The sequence below is a fragment of the Rhinolophus sinicus genome, chromosome 13, assembly GCF_057876585.1.
Source record: "Rhinolophus sinicus isolate RSI-liver-muscle chromosome 13, RSI-T2T, whole genome shotgun sequence".
NCBI classification, from domain to species: Eukaryota; Metazoa; Chordata; class Mammalia; order Chiroptera; family Rhinolophidae; genus Rhinolophus; species Rhinolophus sinicus.
The window spans coordinates 6,636,055-6,654,977 of record NC_142513.1 but is presented as its reverse complement, the minus strand read 5'-3'; the positions used below and the strand labels follow the sequence as shown (position 1 = coordinate 6,654,977).

General features: G+C 40.8%; 1 long non-coding RNA gene across 2 annotated transcripts; it reads right to left on the bottom strand.

The window, feature by feature from the left end:
- Positions 1-1,629: 1,629 nt before the first annotated feature.
- Positions 1,630-18,380, bottom strand: LOC141568208 (uncharacterized). Of its 2 annotated transcripts, XR_016018146.1 has the most exons (5): positions 17,466-18,380; positions 15,616-17,306; positions 14,860-14,972; positions 11,348-11,402; positions 1,630-5,241 (listed from the first exon to the last, which is right to left on the bottom strand). It is a non-coding gene; the product is annotated as an uncharacterized LOC141568208 (long non-coding RNA). The 2 variants fall into 2 exon arrangements; XR_016018147.1 differs by lacking the exons at positions 1,630-5,241; positions 11,348-11,402 and adding an exon at positions 13,816-14,228 and having other exon boundaries at positions 17,466-18,379.
- Positions 18,381-18,923: the final 543 nt, after the last annotated feature.

Genomic DNA, 18,923 nt, shown 5'->3' with positions numbered 1-18,923 from the left:
TGTGGGAGACGGAAGGAGTCACTTCTGCTTTTCCAAACATGTCCTCAGACACACAGAGCTGTCCCGCCACGGGTCATTCCAACTGCTTTTCAGTTTTGAAGTGCCAACAAACAGAAATAATAACCCAAATCATTCTTCTTACTCAAGGATATCTGAGAACTCTGGCTACAACCTCATTTTTAAAAGCATAACATATTAGTGACTAGAACAAAATTCTTTCCCAGGGCTCCCTCAGATAATGGCTCCCCAAATAACGTGTCATACACATGAGTCAGTCTCAGAAGCTGACCATGAAGCCACCGGCCACGCTTCTATTTTAAAAAATCACTTGGAAAAACTGGAAATCATTTTAGAAAACAAAGGAAACACTCTTTGTCCTCTCTTTCCTTTTTGTTTTCTTTTCTTTGGGGGGATAAGAACAGACAGAGCCTTTGATTCATGTACAGCCAAAATCTAGAAATAAAACAAACACAGTAGAACTCTTTCTTAAGTGGTAGGCACAGTCTTAATTCCCACAGTTGAGGGATCTGGTCTCCATCAAGGTTTTAGTGTGTGGGGTTTGGTGTCCACAACACAATATGATCTGTGGTATACCTAGGGTTCCCTCACTATGAAAACAAAAACATTGAAATGATTTATTTTATTGGATTTGAATCCACTAAATACAGCCCTTGAGTCCTGTACAAAATCTCATTGTTCTAATATCAATCCAATGTAGCGTCCATTGTCAAGTTTAATTAAAATGCAGTGAACCCGTGGCAACTGTGTATGATGGAATTCATCAACTAATAAACAGCTCTCTCGGACTGTGCACACCTGACATTTTAAGGGCTTCCTAATGATCAAAGTTCAACCACATTTTATAGTTTCAGCAGTTCCACTGCTAGCATTTTTGTTTACTTTCATTTCCCCTGGGCAAAGCTCTCTAATCTGGGCTTCAGTTTTTATACTATACAATTGAAAGCTGCTCAAATTACCCTTTTCCAGTAATAGCAACACTCTTACTACGGGAGATTTTAAAGGTGTCTCTGCCCTCTTTCAACAGAATTTCCACTGTTCTGCATTTATTCTGTAGATACAGGAAACAATGATTGTTTGGAATTGAACTAGGCCCTTGAGGGACATGACGCTTTGGTTGCCTGTCCCCCACCTTCATCAGCAGACATGGATTTTGTTTTATCAGAATTAAATAACAATGGATGATGTGACTGCAAATAGCTACAGGGAAGGGAAAATCTATTTGTAAGATCTTTATTACTTGTGCTTAAATAAGATTGTACTCTCATCTGTGCTGACTGTTTAGCAAGGGGAAATCATTATTCCTGGCTCCTAAGTCTAGAAATCTATCACAGAAGAAGGTACACACTAGTTCAACCGTTTTTGTTCTTTCAGTTTCCCTATGAGTATTCATTCAGTTCTTTGGCTGAAAATACAATGAAAGAATGGGCTGTAAGCAGTTGTTCGAGAAATCAGAATTTATGTACTTCTTTGGAAAATCAAATATTACTTCTTCAGAAAGGTCTTCCATGAACAACCTCTAGGAAATACTGCCAGAGGTCCTTCCTCCCAGCTTACTCCATTTTCTTGCCCTGATACATTTTCACTCAAAGCACTCATCAATACAAGATATCATATTAATACACATATTTATTTAATACTAGCTTATAAACCTCTAGTACAGGGCTCCCCAACAGAAGTATAATGCAAGCAGCATATGAAATTTAAAAATTTCCAGGAGCCATATTAAAAAGGTACGAAGAAACAGGTGAAATGAACAACAATAATATGTTTCACTGAACTCAATGTCTCCCTAGTCTTGTCATTTCTACAGTAAATCCATGTAAAATGACTGTTAATGAGATATTATATATTCATTTCTTGGACTAAGTCTTCAAAGTCTGGTGTCTCTTTTATGCTCACAGCACATCTCAGTCCTGACTAGCCACTTTTCACATGCTCAGTGGCCATGTGTGGCTTTGTGGCTGCCATATTGGACTGCAGAGCACTAAGATATAAGCTCCAGGTGGTTAGGGATGTTTTGTTCACTAGAGCAAATAAATGCTAAGCACATACCAAGTACATAGTAAATAATCAATGAAATAGCAAAGAATATTAAAATTGTAAGAACCACAACTATTTAACCAAAGGCCTGTGTAGTACATGTTTTTTAGTATTCTGCAGTGCCTCCGGTTTTCTCTTTTTCCTAACATTTCTCTCTTGCCTACTAAACTCTAAGCGTATCAAAATGCAAGGAACATCACTTCGATCCTTTATTCTGCCATTGAGAGTTTTGCTGGGAAAATGCGTGGCAACTCTCTACCCACACACCCCTCAGAATGGACTCATGAAAGCCCCATTCCTGCTTGTTTTTCCCTCTTTTGGTTCTACGCTCCCTCCCTCTAATCAATTCTTGAGCTGCCTAATCAGCAATGGTTCATAACATTAAAAAAGGTCGCACATCCCTTGATATTTTGGCAATACCGCTTGACTTCCTTTTCCTTCTGTCAAGTCCAGCAGACAACAAACGCACCTTTTTTGTGCAGATACCATGGAAGTTAGCACTGCAGCACACTGCGTAGGTACTGTCTCTGCCTTTGAAGAACTTTCAGTCCGGTGGGGAAGAAAGACACACAGGAATAATTATGATGACCCTGGAGAGTGTGGTGGCAAAAGCATGGCTCTGGAGAAAGACAGACTGTGATCAGATCTTGGTGCTGCCATTTACTAGCTGTGTGGGTCCCAATCATCTCTATGCCTTAGTTTTCTCATCTGTAAAATGGGGATAATAATAGTATGCAGCACATACTGTTGTGAGAGGATTAAATTATGTCTATGCCTATATCTACTTGTATGTAGCACTGTTTCTAGGATGAGTTTGTGAACTTAATTGTCCGACCTTGTATATCTAGATCATCCATATCTATCTCATTTATATCTATATTTTCTATATCTATATCCATATCTATATAATTATGTATATCTTCATCGCACCACTACACCCCATGTAAAGGAGTGGCCTTGGATCATTGCCGGCTGTGGTCAAGAAATGTATATATCTAATATATTAGACATACTAGAATATTACAAGAGTGTCTGGCATTTGACATGGCATATAGTAAATCATAAGTGTTAGTTATTATTATTATTATTATTATTATTATTAATATTGGAAGAAGATGGCCCATCAGGAAAATTCAGGGGCACACCAGCCCAGATAGTGAAGGATCAGGTGACATTTCCTGGAGGAAGCACCATCACCAGAGAAGCCTGCTGAGGGGACAAAGTTGGCCAGCTGAAACGTTTAACGGGGAGGGAACAGCATGTGTAAAGACCTGGCGGTTTGAGGAACTGAAATAAATTGGGCTGCCTAGAACACAAGCCCAAAGGCCTCTGGGGACCAGGTAAACATGTTAGGCTGAATCATACGAAATCGTTGATATTTGACTATTCTCAAACTATAGCAATGGCAATTACCTATGGTTTAGCCTAATAGTATGCAGTGTGTAAAAAGCAGAAAACATAAAGCAGGCTCCTTGGTAAATGGCGTGGCATGGTAGACTGTGTCTCGCTCGGACACCTGGTACCACTGGGCTGGTAGGACTTGTGGAAAAGACAGTACCCTGCAACGGGGGCCTCCATGCAAGTGAACTTTTGGAGAAAGGGAACCACGCCTGACTATTTGCTGCTCAAACCCCAATGTCTACCGTGGTGCCTTACTCAGGCAATCAGCAATGACTCGTGAAATGAACAAATAAATGGATGATTTCCCCTATCCCACAGCTCAAGGGCAAGACTTGCTCTTCGATCCTATTTGTCTCAAGATTTTCAGTTTGGCCTGCAGGGACAGTGTTCAGGGTTTCGGTCAACATGGATGCCCAGCTGAGAGGCAGCTTTCATGAGTGAGAGCAGTTGATTTTATCAACCCTCCCTGGCCAGACTTCATCTTTCCAGATTGAAGTGTTTCAGTTTATTTCTTAGCCACATCCTAGCATCTCTGCTCCCCAGCCTCCCTTTTCTCCCTTGGCCCTTGGATCAATGGTGTTATCCTTCTCTGGCTGTCGCCCAACTCTGTGATGGGGCGTGGCAATTGGAGAGAACATTCTAGGTGCACAGCAGTCTCAGTTCTGTCCAAGGGCCACGAGACCCTCCCCCCCTTTTTTTTTTTCCCAACACCACAATCAATTAGTCAACAACATCCTGCTAGAACCCAAAGATTGGGAGAAAGAAATGTTCCTTTCTCTTTTCAGGTCTCTGTCCTTCACACCCACCCCTTATCTATTCTCCAACGACCGCCTTCTCCCTCAGCAAATCTGGACACTTACATCAATTGTTAATAATGAAGCAATAATGATATAATAAGAGTAACATTACCTGAGCGCTTAAAATGTGTGAGAGATTTGTACGAAGAGTTTTATGTACTCGTATGTGAGCTTATGAAGTCCTTACAATATAGATGCTATCATTACCCCCATTTTATAGATGAAGAAACTGAGGCTACCTGAAGGAATTTGCCTAGAACATAGAGCTCGTAAGTGGCGGAACTAGGATTTGAACCAAGGATTGTCTGACTTAAGATGCTCCACCTTTGACTATTATGCTGTACACACACACAAACACACACACACACACACACACACACACACACACACACACATATTTTATAAGCACTAAAGCAGTAAAAAGGCAGAACTTTGATCCTTACTCTGTTTTACAGTTCATTGCAAACTTTTCCAGAGAGATTCATCTCAACTTTAAAGAAACTCCTTCTTTCCTCCCTCCTTCCTCTCTCTTTTCTTTCCCTTCATCCTTCATTCACCTTTTTTCACTCTTCTGAGAAACTCCCTGAGCCAGGCACTGTCACACATGGGAGACGGGCGTGAAGAGGACAAATACCTGTGGTTTTTGTCTTTGAAATCTGGCTGTAAGATGCTGCGGGCATAGAAACCACCAGGTAACTTACTGCCAAGCCACAATCATTTTCCAAAAGGTCCCAAAGGTGTTGAAGCCACTGAGGTTATAACTGCTGGGCTCCCCCACTGTGTGACTGATGGTAAGGCCATGGGTGCCAGGTGCGGCCATGTGAGGAAGTAAAAATATCATGTTTCCGGCTCAGAGCGAGCACAGCTTCCTCTGGTCCACCTCCTCCAACATGTGTCCTGAGCTCCGTCTCTTTCTCATCCTGCGTGGGATGGTGCTTTCCCAGGCTGTATGTTGAGTGGGTGCTTTCTCTTAGTGGTTGCCCTAGAATTTGCAATATACATTTATATACCTATACATTTATATACACATATATCTTTCCAACTGATCCAAGTCCACTTGCAAATAACACTCTACCACTTTACAAGTAGTACCCGTATTTAGAGTAACAAAGTCATTCTAATCTCTCTCTTCCATCTCTGGAATCATGGCTGTCATGCATTTCACTTACACATCAGCATGTATATGTACATAAGAATACATCATTGAACACAGTGTTGTGGTTATCATTTTGAACAAACTGTTATCAAGAAAAATAAAAATTTCTATTTTACCTTCACTTTTTCCTTCTGTGCTGTATATCTGAGTTTCTGACCTAAATTATGTTTCTTTTCTCTGAAGAACGTTTCTCCCAGTTTTACTAAGACAGAATTGACATACAGCAGTGGACGTGTTTCAGGTGTACTGAGTAATGGTTTGACTTACACGTATTGTGAAATGATTACCACAGTTTACTTAACATCCATCATCTCATATAGGTACCAAAAAACAAGGAAAACTAAGTTTTATTTCTTGTGATGAGAACTCAAGATTTACTCTCTTAGCAACTTTCAAATATATCCTAAACAGCTGTGTCAGCTGGAAGTTTGTACCTTCATCCAAATGAAGAACTTTGAACATTGCTTGCCAGGTAGGTCAACTGGCAAATAATTTCCTCCACTTTTTTTTGTCTCGGAAAGTCTTTATTTCTCCCTCACTTTTGAAGGAAAATTTTGCATGGAACAGAATTCTAGGTTGGCAGGTTTTTTTCTCTCAACACTTTAAACATTTCATTCCACTCTCTTCTTACTTGAATGGATTCTGAGAAGAAGATGGACATTGTTCTTATGTTTGCTCCTCCAGAAGCAAGGTAATTTTTCCCTCTGACTTTTTTCAGGACTCTCCCCCTAAATTTGATTTTCTGCAATTTAAATATGATATGCCTAGATGTAGTTTCTTTTTAATTGAAAAAATTTTTTTTGGCATTTATCTTGTTTGATGTCTCTGAGCTTTCTGGATTTGTGGTTTTGTGTCTGGCATTAATTTGGGGGCAATTCTCAGTCATTATTGCCTCAAATATTTCTTCTGTTGCTTTCTCTCTTTTTTCTCCCTCTGTTATTCCCATTACACTTATGTTATAGCTTTTGTCGTCATCCCGCAGCCCCTGGACATTCTATTTTTTTCAATCTTTGTTCTCTTTGCTTTTTGGTTTATGAAGATTCTATTGGTGTGTTCCCAAGCTCAGAGATGCTTTCTGCAGCCAGATCCAGTCTACTAATAAGCCCATCAAAGGCAGTCTTCATTTCTTTTCCAGTGTTGTTGTTTTTTTCTTTATCTCTAGCATTTTTTGTTTTTGTTCTCTCTCAGCATTTCCATCTCCCTGCTCACATTGCCCATCTGTTCTTGCATGCTGTCCACTTTATCCATTACAGCCCTTCGCATAATAATCATATGAGTTGTTTTAAATTCCCGGTCTGATAATTCCAACACCCCTGCCATGTGTGATGCTTGCTCTGTCTCTTCAAATGGGGCTTTACTTTGTAGTATGCCTTGTCATTTTTTCCTGCTTGCTGTAAATAGGCCTGTAGCAATGTGGTGGTGAGGTGTTGGGGAGGGAGGTCTTCTACAGTCCGGTGATCAGGTCTCAGTCCTTTGGTGAGGCTGTGCCTCTGGCCTGTGAACGTCATGAAAGTTTCTCAGTTCATCTATCTCCTAAGCCCCTTAGGTTAGGCAGGATGGCTAGAGCAGGCTCCAGTTAGGTATTTCCCTTCCTCAGGTCAGGTAGGCTCTGATAATCCAGCAGGTTAGGTTCTGGTAACTCGTTTCCCCTGAGGGCAGACCTTGTTAGAAAGAAGAGAGTGCTCTGGCCCCTTTCAAAATGGTGCTTTTTCCCTGCCCCCTGCTGGAAGCACAGGGGACTTTTCTCCAACACTCAGTAGGAAAACCTGGTCAAGCTCCTGGAGGTAAAACTCACAAAAGTGTGGGGACACCCTATGCCTGGGATCCCCTGGAGTTTTTGACTCTCAGATCTGTCCACAATGATTCTCTATCAATTCATCAGTTTCAGGTCAGGTTTCCTGTCTCGCACTAGTTCCCACAGACGTCCATGTTCCAGAAAGTTGTGATTTTCTGTATTCACCTGTCTGTCTCTCCAATTTGGGGGGCAGTGGTTTGCCCCGTGACATCACATCTCTAACAGGTCTAAGAAGAGCTATTAATTTTTCCAGTTTGTTCAGCTTTTTCCTTGTGGCTAGGATGGAGTGGTGACTTCTAAGCTCCTTGCACGCAGGGCTAGAAACTGGAAGTCTGCCTGCCAGTTTTGAGAACCAAAAAGTGATTGACTGGAAATGTCAAGTAAAGGATTTTTTTTTCTTCTTTTTTTTTTTCCGCATTTGTTGGGTTACAAATGGAAATTTTAGGCTTCTGCTGGAAGTTTCAAAGGTGCCTGAAAGGGAAAGTTTTGACCAATGTGCTGGCCACATACGGGAAAATGGTGTTATTGAAAAGCACATGAGTCCTGGGGCCGGCAAAAGGCTTGAATTCTGCTGCTCTCAACACCCAGCTGTGTGTCCCCAGGCCAGTCACTTCCCTTCTCGGAGCCTCCTTTTTGTATCCAGAAACTGGGTATTGGGACATTTACCAGACACTGTGGTGGGTATTAAAGGTACTTTGTATAAAGTGTAGAGCAGAAGGCATATTCCCAGTTATTTTATACATAATAGAACAGAAACATTCTAGGTCATCATAGAAGTTTTTTTTTTCTTCTTTCCTGAACTATGAAAAGAAACTGAAAGAATACTCACTTAGTTCTACAAGAACACAGGAAGCTATTCAAGGTTTTCACAATGCAAACTGAGCTGAAGAACGTTATGTGGAAAGAAAATTCGGGCAACGTAGAAGACACAATTCATCGTTCAAGTCTTTCCAAAGATTCTGGGCACATCTGGCAAAGTATACGAGTTTTTCTCCTTGGAGCCTTGTCTTCACTGGGCAGTTTACATCTTGAGGGAACCATTTTATCATGTAGTCAATGAGTAGTGGAGTCGTTAAAAGCAGTAAAGTAAATTGTAACCAATTATCAGATGCACCACTAAAAAAAAGTCTAGCTTATGTACTACTCAGCATCAGGGTTTCCTTTTGTGGCTGGGAGAATAAACTTATATAAAACACAAAGATACCCTCTCCCCATTTGGAAATATCTAACTTCTGTTTCCTCCCCACTGTGAGGGAAGTGATACACTAAAATTAAGCAGTGGCGTCTCATGGTGGTTACCAACATACTCTTAGAGCCAGTCTGTCCTGGATTGGCAGCCTGGGCTGGGCCCCCACTTATCCTTGTGTGACCTGGAGCGAGTTCACCAACTTCTTTGAGCCTCCATTTCCTCACCTGTAACATGGCAGTTGTTGCCAAAATGATATCGTGATAATCCCTGAAAAGAACCCAGTTCAGTACTTGGTGGAAATTAGCTATGATGATTTCTAGAAAAGGGCTGGTGTAGTATGTTCTCAAAGTGTAAAGGGTTCTCTGGAAACAGAGACTGAGAAAGACTGTGTTGAAATTAAAGAGACAATGCAGAACATGTTTAAAAAGCTGGGCAAGCATGAAATTTGGGGTGACTGGGAGTGACCTTGTCACCTGGAAGAGATCCTCCTGTGGCTTTTGCTTTTCCTAGAATCACTTCTGCATCTGGGTGGGCTGCAAGTGAACAGAGACAGCAAGAGATTGGGGAAGAGCAAAGTGGAAATGGGGAAGTGTTCCATTTCAAGAAGGGGCCAGTAGAGTTATGCACTTTCCCAATTCTGGACAGATCCTGGGAACTAGCACATAAGGAGAGGGCGAGATGAATCAAGCCACACTGTCAGGTTCCAACTAAGGCCAGTTTCACATGGGGCAGCTGCATCTTTCACACCACCCTCGACATCCCTTCCCAAGGGGCACAGAACTGCCCACAGAGGGATCAAACTGATTCTTGGGAGGAGGGGCAAAACAACCTCACTCTTTTTATCGCTAAAGCACACAGATGTGTATAGTACATAAACAGAGATACAGTACAGTCGTGGTATTAACACGTCATGGGGGGCAATTAGAAAAAAATGTATAAAAAGGGTCTTTGGGAGTGCACATGGAAAACGTGTTGGCTAACAGTAATCTAGTGAGGTGGGGGAACGTGGGAGAGGGCAGGTACTCAATATAAGACTGTAAAATTGGAGGGACCTCAGAGGGCAGAGGCGGTGGCGGGTGGTGGGATTAGAGGTTTTCCGTGTGCAGTAAGCACAGTAAGGTGGGATATTTCCCCTGAACTAGAAACATCACCTCCTTTCCCCTTCCAAGTTTGGAAGGCTATATTGTGGAGGGAGAACAGAACAACTACCCTGGGAATTCTGGCTCTGCCAGTCAATTGCTGTGTGGCCTTGGGCAAGCTACTGACCTCTCTGAGCCACATATATAACCTGGGGCTAGTAATGTGAGAGTCTGTGTAAATGTGACATCATTTTTACACCAACCTCCTTGTCCTGTAAAAAGGCAGATGACCCAATAATGGTTGAAATTCTCAGAAAAAGAATTCAGTTCCTTTGAGGCAAACTCCTATATGGTGACATTTAATTAAAATTTTAGTCTCTCTTCTTTCTACTTTCTCTTCCAAAGCTCTGGTTCTTAATTTTCTTTTGAAATTTCTGATGATACATAGACCGTGGACAAATTATGTGCCCAGTATCACACACGCATCATTTCATTTAATCCTCACCACAGCCCTATGAAAGTTAGTACTGTGTTTCTCGGAAAACAAAACCTACCCGACCGTCAGCTCTAAAGCGTCTTTTGGAACAAAAATTAACATAAGACCCAGTCTTATTTTACTATAATATAAGACCAGGTCTAATATAGTATAGTATACCATAATATACCATAATATAATATAATATAATATAATATAATATAATATAACTGGGTATTATATTAATTTTTGCTCCAAAAGATGCATTAGAGCTGATGGTCCAGCTAGGTCTTATTTTTGGAGAATCACAGTACTTGATATATCAGTTTTTAAAAAACTGTTGCCATTTGAATAGGTTTGTAGCAGTAGCTCATTGTGAGGTTAAAGGTGCTTAATCTCATTTGCTTATTTGTCATCAGTGTGTATTTTTTTATTTGTGTCTGTTCAACTCTTGCCCATTTAAAAATACTGGGTGGCTTTGTTTTTTTATTATTGAATTTTAAAAGTTTTAAAAATCATATTCTAGATAGAAATCCTTTGTCCGATATATGATTTGCAAATATTTTCTTCTAGTTTATGGCTTGTCTTAAGACATTCTCTTAGGAATGTCTTCCACAGAGTAAAAGTTTTAAATTTTGATGATGTCCATTTTATAAATATTTGATATATGAATGAATGGATAATGACACATTTCTTTAACATACTGCCATTCATCAGTTTCTCAAAAAAACAAAAACAAACCTCTATTCAATTCTTATTAAACACATATCAGAATGTAAGAGTCACAAAGCCAGGACTTTTGTTTGTATATTATTTATGTCTTGCTGTGTAACTAATTACCCCAAATCTTAGCATCTTAGAAATAAACATTTCTCACCTCACACCCTTTCTGAGGTCAGGAATCACTGATTGCAGTCTGGATGGATGGTTCTGGCTTAGGGTCTCTCATAAGTAGTCACACTATAGTCAAGATGTTGGCTGGGGCTGCCAGTGTCTTAAAGGCTTGACTTGAGTTGGCGGATCAATTTCTAAGATGGCACTCACAGGGCGATTGGCGGGAGGCCTCAGTTCCCCGCCATGTGGATCTTTCCAGAATGCTGCTTGAATGTTCTCATGAAAAAAGGCAGCTAGCTTCCATAGTGAAAGAGTAAGGACAAAACTGCCATGTGTTTTATGGCTCCCCTTGGATGTCACTTGCATAATATTCTGCTCCTTAGGAACAAGTTACTAGGTCCAGCCTAGCCCTCAAAGGGAGAGGAAATATTAGCCTCTGCCTCTTGAAGGGGGTAGTGTCAAAGAATTTGTGGATATATTTAAAAACCACTATCATTCTTTGCTGTCAAGGTTATGTTTCTAGCATCTAGATATGCTTGGCTTATGTAGCAGGTACTTACTCAGCGCTGGTTTCAGGTTGGTAGGCCTTGAAGGTTTTACAATTTGCGGGATTTCCTTAGGAAAAAGAATACAATACAAATTAAAAATGTTTTAAAGCTGAAAAATATCACTGACATAAAAAAAACCCCCCAAATAACATCTTTTTCTTTTTTTATTAGTTTCAGGTGTATTATAGGAAAAGTCAAGTAGTTAGTTAATTTTTAAAAACGATGTTATTTTGAAAATGGAACTACCCAAATAACGTCTTTTTAAAAAATTAACTACTTGACTTTTCCTATAATACCTTTTTTCCTATATGTTTTGGCCACATACTTTCTGATTGCCTGTTAATATAACAGTGATTCTGGATTATCATTTTCTATAGCGAGACAACTAGAAAGAGAATTTCATCTTTCTGCCCTCAGGATCGATTACAAAATTTTATTACTGTCAATTTAGAAATGTTTCTTTTGACTTCCTTGCTCAGTACTGGTTAGGAGATGTACATTTTTAGGATTGTTGTGTTAAATTTGGGAAAACATCTGTCCAGTTTTCTCGTATATGACCTCTAAGATTTCAGGCAATTCGATTTTTCTTGGATGGTGATGAAACTTCAATACTCTTTGAAGGATGATGTCCACGAACCACTTTGTTGTGCTATCCTCTTTGTAAAGATGGAGTGCGCGTTTTAAGTTATCTTTGTCAGTGCCAAGATTGCAGCAAGAACGTGACTTCTTTTTCCTGGGTGACTATATCATTTACTCCGCTTTAATAATCAGATTATTGTAATTGTTCATTTCATGTGTCAATGTGACCACAACTGTGGGTTGCCCAGAAATTGGTTAACCCCTATTTCTGGGTGGATCTGTGAGGGTGTTTGCAGATGAAATTAACATTTGAATCAGTGACCTCTGGTAAAGTAGGGCACCCTCCCCAGTGTGGGTGGGCATCATCTAGTCTGTTGAGGGCCTGACTAGAACAAAAAGGCAGAAGAAGGTAAAATTTGGCCCTTCCTGCCTAATTGCGTGAGCAAGGATATTGATCTTTTCAGGCCCTCGGCACTCCTGGTTTTCAAACCTTCGGGTTTGCACTGAACTACATCACGGGCTCTCCGGGGTCTCCAGCTTACAGACGGCAGGTCAGGTCGTGGGACTTCTCAGCCTCCATCACTGTGCGAGCCAATCCCTCATAATAAATCTCGTCCTGTACATACATACTCTATTGGTTCTGTTTTTCTGGAGAATCCGTATTAATACAGTGATTAAATAACCCAATTGCCTTGTCATTACTTTCATTGACAATTAGCTCTTGCTTTTACCGGTATGACCAACGCTATATTTTAACAGAGAACTCACCAGAGTTCCAAGGTCAAGATGCATCACATACAAGGAGTTACCTGATAGGTGGGAAATGCACTACGTGTAAATATCCTGTGTGTCTTTACGCACATACTTGCTGTTGGTGGAAGTGTCACGCTGAAATTTCAATTTCAATGTCCATACGTATATACAATGCTATTGGAACATCAGCACGCTTATGGGTTTACTTATTGTGTATGGCTGCTTTCACCCTACAATGTCAGACTTGAGTAATTGTGACAGAGACCATATGGCCTACAAAGCTTAAAATATTTACTATTTGGCGCTTTATAGAAAATCTGTTGACCAACCCCCGTCCTGTGGCAATGAGTAAGAGACACCATTCCCTCTTGGCCTCACTGAAGCAATGGCCATTTTCCAGTCCTTCAGACACAAGCTGTACTGCCTCCAGACCACCCTTCCTGCTGTTCTCTCTGTGCAGAACCTTCTTCTCTCTCCCAGCTATTTTTTCATCTGATCATACTTATCCTTGAGACAATTTCACCTAACTGGAGAAGCCTTCTCTGGCCACCTGTCTAAAACAGGTCCTCACTTTTATGCTGAACCATTGTTTCCTGTTCTTTTCAATCATGGCCCTGCCCATGGTTTGTGATGACTGATTTGTCTTCTTAAAGTCACTGCCCCAATTTACTTTGTAAATTTCCTGTACGGTGGTGGGTAAGAGTGTGGGCTCTGAAACCAGACAGCCTAGGCTCAAATCCCAGCTTTTTCTCTTACAAATTGTGGGAGCATGGGTATGTCACCTATCCTCTTGGTGCCCCTGTTTTCTCATCTGTAAAATGGGGGTAGTCATAGTAACTAGCATATTACGTTTTGAGGATTAAATAAATTGGTGTCGATAAAGCACTAAGAACAGTGCCTGGTCTATGGTAACCCTTGATAAAGGTCAGCTATTAATATTCAATACTGTAACTTCAAGATCTAGCTCAAAAGAGTACAACTAGTGTATCTTTAAGTGAACACATTTTTTTTTTTTTTTGGGAATGAAGCATTTGTGGAATGAAGGCTTTATCTAGTGCTGAATTAAGAAATGAGTGCCTCATACTTTTATTCTTTAACGATATTCTGCTTCATTTAAACATTATGGGCCTCAAGTTTCATTTAGTACGTGAAAAGCTATACTTGACCTTGATTTACATAACAAAGTCAAATCAGTAAGGCACGTGTTTGAAACATTTTTTTTAAATTAAATTTGCTTCTCCCCACCCCCTTAGTATCTGTATTGGTGCACCCATGGTCGGATTAAGACCTATAAATATTACGGGGCTTACATCAGTCAGCCATTGCGATAATAATGCCATGCAACAAATCGCCCCAAACTCAGTGGCTTAAAACAGTCATTATTTAATCTCACAAAAGCATCTGCACATTGGCTGGTTTTCAGATGGTCTAGATTGTGCTCGGCTGGGCTTTCAGTTGTAGGTTGCATCCAGGTCTACTCTCGGTGTCCTTCTTCCTCTTTGGATGAGCAAGTACGTGCTTCTCATGGCCATGATTGAAATGCAGAAGAGCAGGACCCGCTCTGCACAGAAACACATTCTGAGGCTTGGCTTGGGTCATGCTCACTAGCAACTGATTAGCCAACGAAGCCACATGGCCAAGTCCAGCATCAGCCGGGCAGGGAAGCATATCCCACCCAAAGCAGGGGTGGGGGAGGAGTATTTTCTGAACCACAAGACACGCTATCTCAGGACCGGTACTCCATTAAAAATTAAAATAAAAATCGAACTAAAATGAAAAGTAAAGTTATGTTATTTCAATGAGACAAAAACATATGTGTATGCTGAAATTAAAAATAGCTGTTCTGAATTTTTCTGGCTGTTTCCTTTCACAGGCAAAAAGGGGTTGTGCTGATAGCCCTGAATATCTGGTTCTTCACGTGTGTCTAGTCTTCATATTGGGAAAGCGTGCTCTGACGACTAACTACTCCGTTTTGTATCCTTGTACCCGGCACATAGTAGGGATTTGATGAAGTCTGTTGAAGGCAATTGTTGAGTTCTACAAATATATGGCAAGTACACCAATGCATGATAGCTCTCTTTGCTTTACAGAAATTCAGCAGCATTGTAGCTATTGCATGTTTATACATCAAAGCTTCAGAAACAGTTATGGGGTGTGGAAGTGTACACAACTTCTAACACTGGCGTGCATACCTCGAAGGCCTCCAAGCAAGTCGCTGCCTCTGGGTTTTCTGTTTGTCTCCATCTCCCCTGCGATGCAAATGAAATCATTTTTTCATCTGATGTTGTTTAAGGGAAATGCATGCCTGGAAAATAATCCACAGCAGGGAGAACGCGGCCAGGTAAATAAACAGTTTAATGAGTATAAGATAAGATTTGAATTAAAGCCAGCTTTCAGAACCTCACATTTTCCTTTCATCCGCTGTTTATTCAATAATTACACTGTCAATTACAACATGCACAAATGATCTTATATACCTATTAGTCTAAAAATACCTACAGTATATATATATATATATATATATATATATATATAGAGAGAGAGAGAGAGAGAGAGAGAGAGAGAGAGAGAGAGAGAGGACGATCATAACTGAACAAACCTGTTCTGACATAGAGTCACTTTGCAAATTTTATAAAGTTCAGATTCTACCAGTGCTATTAATGTTTTTCCTGACCCAAAAGAAATCACGTAGCGTTATAAATTTTAATAATGATAACTACCTTTTAATTGAGAACCTAACATATGCCACACATTGGGTTAAGTGAGATGTATTTCGACATCTCTATCTCTTCCTGTGTTGTTTCTAACCCATGTAACAGTATTGTCAGGTTACGATGTATTCACATTTTATAGAAGGGACCACAGAGACTCAGTAAGAAGCTGCAGCCTGTATTTGAACTCTAACATGCTTCACTAGAAAATAGGGCTGTGTTCAGTTGAGTACCCACCTGTGTACAGAAAAGGGCCACTTGAGGACAAGAAAGGTAGGCATATAGACACCACGCGCTGTCACGTCTTCTTTATTTCTTGCACCAGGATCAACGAACGTAACAGAACATCTAATCGGGGAAGCCACCTCAGGGCCACCCTATAAATACGTGTTGTATATCGCCATTCTGTTTTCCTTGCTTTATTTATTTATTTAGTGCAGAGAAACTTTTATTAGATGACTAAAATAGGCGTGGTAAACATGTCACCTGGATTATCAGGTACCTCTGGTTGAAAATGTTCACTCTCAGAGGCATCAGTGAAACCTGAGATGAAATCTTACAAGCTGGTGATAAAGCTCCACAGCCTCTGCTGAGAAGGCCTTAATTATGTGTGATTTTTCTAGCAGTATCTGTAGATTAAACAGATAAGATGTCTCCTTTCTGTCTGGTGCATGCCTTCTACTGGCACCCTTATTGAATCATGACTGTTAGCTGTCCTTGGCTGTGGATTAGGGCACCAGAAGATTCCCATTTAGTCATTGTCCATGCAAAGCTTATTATTGCCCTCCTGGTTGAAATTCAAAGGAAAGAACAACAATTAGGTAACTGTGCAATGTCAAGGGAGCAATTTGGTTTGAAAAGCCTCAAAAAACAGCCTTCAATGAAAAAGAAAAAAACTTCCAGGACATTTCTCCTGTTTTGAAAAAATAAATTTAGGAGGATCTTTTTAAAAAACAAACAAACAAACAAACAAACAAAACAGAAGGGTTCCTCCCTTTCCAGTTAAGAGCAATCGTTAAAAGGCATCCAAAAAAAAAAAAAAAAAAGTTGGCTCTGTTTTCTGAATTGCTAGTTGGGAGAACAAAAGAAGCAAGGGAAAGTTTGACTTGACTTCCTCTGCAATTTGTTTATATCATCGGAGCAGAAAGAATCTCAGGGCTAGGCCGGCCACTTCCTGAATGAAGAGAGAAAGAAAAATGCTCCGTTGTGGACTTCAGGGAGATGTGCAATGTGAAATCCGGCATGGACTGGAGGAGCCCAGAGAGGCCAAAGGAATTCAGCTACAATGTGACAAGATAACTGCAAAGTCCCAATGGCAAGAGTCACCAGATACTACTCCCCCACCCCCTCCCAGTGGCCACATAAAGAACAGCTCAGTGGAAGCCCCAGCCTCTCTAGGCTTGTTGCTATGGCGTCCGCTTCATCCAAGACACTGTGTCAATCAATCCATTTCAAAGACAGCAGTGGCGGCAATGGAACCGCATTGAAATGATAAATATTTACTTGAAAATAACGTCCAAGTGAGACATAACTGAAATGATAAGGTTCTGTTGACTTCTTTCTGTAGTAGCCTCCTGAAATGGCCAAACCAGTTAGGCAACTTTATTTTTGGTCAAGTATGTACTGCATCACTGGTAACAAACTTCAGGGATCTTGTAGGAGTGAGATTTTCTCTCTCACTAGATTCTCCTGGGCAGAATGTCTGTATTCCTGCCCTCCCCTTTTCTTGAAAACCAACTCGAGACTGGCTGAGCAGTTCATTCAGTGATCGCTGGTAGTTTCCTGTCACTTGTCTGTGTAGGCTGGAGTGAGGCCTAAGGATGTAGATGAAAAAATGTCAGACTGCTCTCCTCTTCGTGAAACCTCCCGTGTGGTTTTCCAGCTTGCCTTTTCATTCCTGTCTCCGGTTGAAGTCTGCCATAGCTGGCCTATTAAAGAGAAACTTGAAATCAGTGAGTCAAAAAGCTCGGGAAGAGAAAGATACAGTTAAGCAGTGCCGGTACTGGCTGAGCACCCTGATTGCAAAACATGCAGATAGAAAAGAGAGATAGAAGGGGAAGACGGGATGGAGAGATAAAGAGGCTTACCTTTCCTCCGAAAGGGTGGGTCCTTCTTACGAAGGTGCATTTACTGCTGAGTGCCTGGAAGCTCACTGGCCCAACAGTAAGCCCGGAGGCCATTTGAATGATGAATAATCTAACAAAGTGATTTCAAACCTCACAGCTTCCTATTGGAAGTTTTTCTTCCAATTTGGAGGCAGGTTTCAATCAGTTCTCTTGTCTGATTCCCGCTTCCAGCCAAGCTGCCGCTGTTGGTGTTTTCAAGAAAAAACCTGGGTTGTCATTTGAGAACTTCAAAAACTCAGTGTTCAATTAGCCTTCTTTTGAATTCCTTTTGACGGTTAGCTAAATATTGGGTTCAAAGTGCTTTTCTGTGAGTTGGACTGATCTTGTTTGAGGAGACAATTTTCTGAGTGTTAAGACACTGAAAAGTAATGTTTTAACAGCAGCATTGCTGGAAGAGTTGGAAATTGCATTTTCCTAGGATGTTCTGTGCAATTCCGTGTTATAGATATATGAACATTTCGAAGTACAAAGCGCTATTATATAAAAAGGACACTTGGATAATCCTCATAAAGCTTCCCTTGTACTTTCATGGAATGTTTACAAGGTTAATAAGTATGCTTTTTCATCACTGTATGTTTTACATGGCTCATCTATTGCTCCCATGTCTATCTGCAAATCACTGAAACTGAATGGAGTGGGAGAGATCCTTTGTTTCCCACTGATTTGGAAGCAAAAGACTCAGGGAAAAGAAAAGTTTACTTTGCAGCTGAATGCCATAGGCAGATGACCGAATTGTTGATTCCATTAAACCAAGGTCCTGAAGACTTTTTCAAGTCTTACAACAGGAAGAATATTCACCGAGTTATGGCAGGTGGTTGAATTTGCCGTCCAGTTTTCCTTGATCCCATCTTTGTGCGTGGGTTTCGCGTGGGGTTAAGTCACAGCACCCAAGTTTTCAGGAATGTTAAAGAGTAATCTACAGAAGAGAAGCAGCATCAATGAAGAAGAGAGAAGTTGCTATGTCTTTCTTAGGTAGGAAATACCACAGGGACATCATAAGTAAACAATGCCCTTCACTCATTTTCTCCATTCTTCGGTTCCAATTTCTCTAGAACTTGAGGTTCTCATCTTTGGCATGAATGACATTTGGACTGGATCATTCTTCCTTGTGGGGGGCTGTCCTGTGCTGTTAGGGCATTTACCAGCACCCCTGGCCCCTACCCACCGGATGCCAGCAGCACGTCAGCCATAGTCATGACAAGCAAACACGTGTGGGTCGCAACACTGTCAAATGTCCCCTGGAAGTGGGATGGGTGGGTTTGGATTGCCTCTGGTTGAGAACCACTGTTTTGCATCAACCTACCCACAGAATCCTGCTTGAAGAAAGATGATTAGTTTAGTGCTCAGCTAGTGGGAGTGAAAATGACTGGTTACAAAGCAGTTCTTTTCATCAGAATTCATGGAATTAGAACTGAGAAT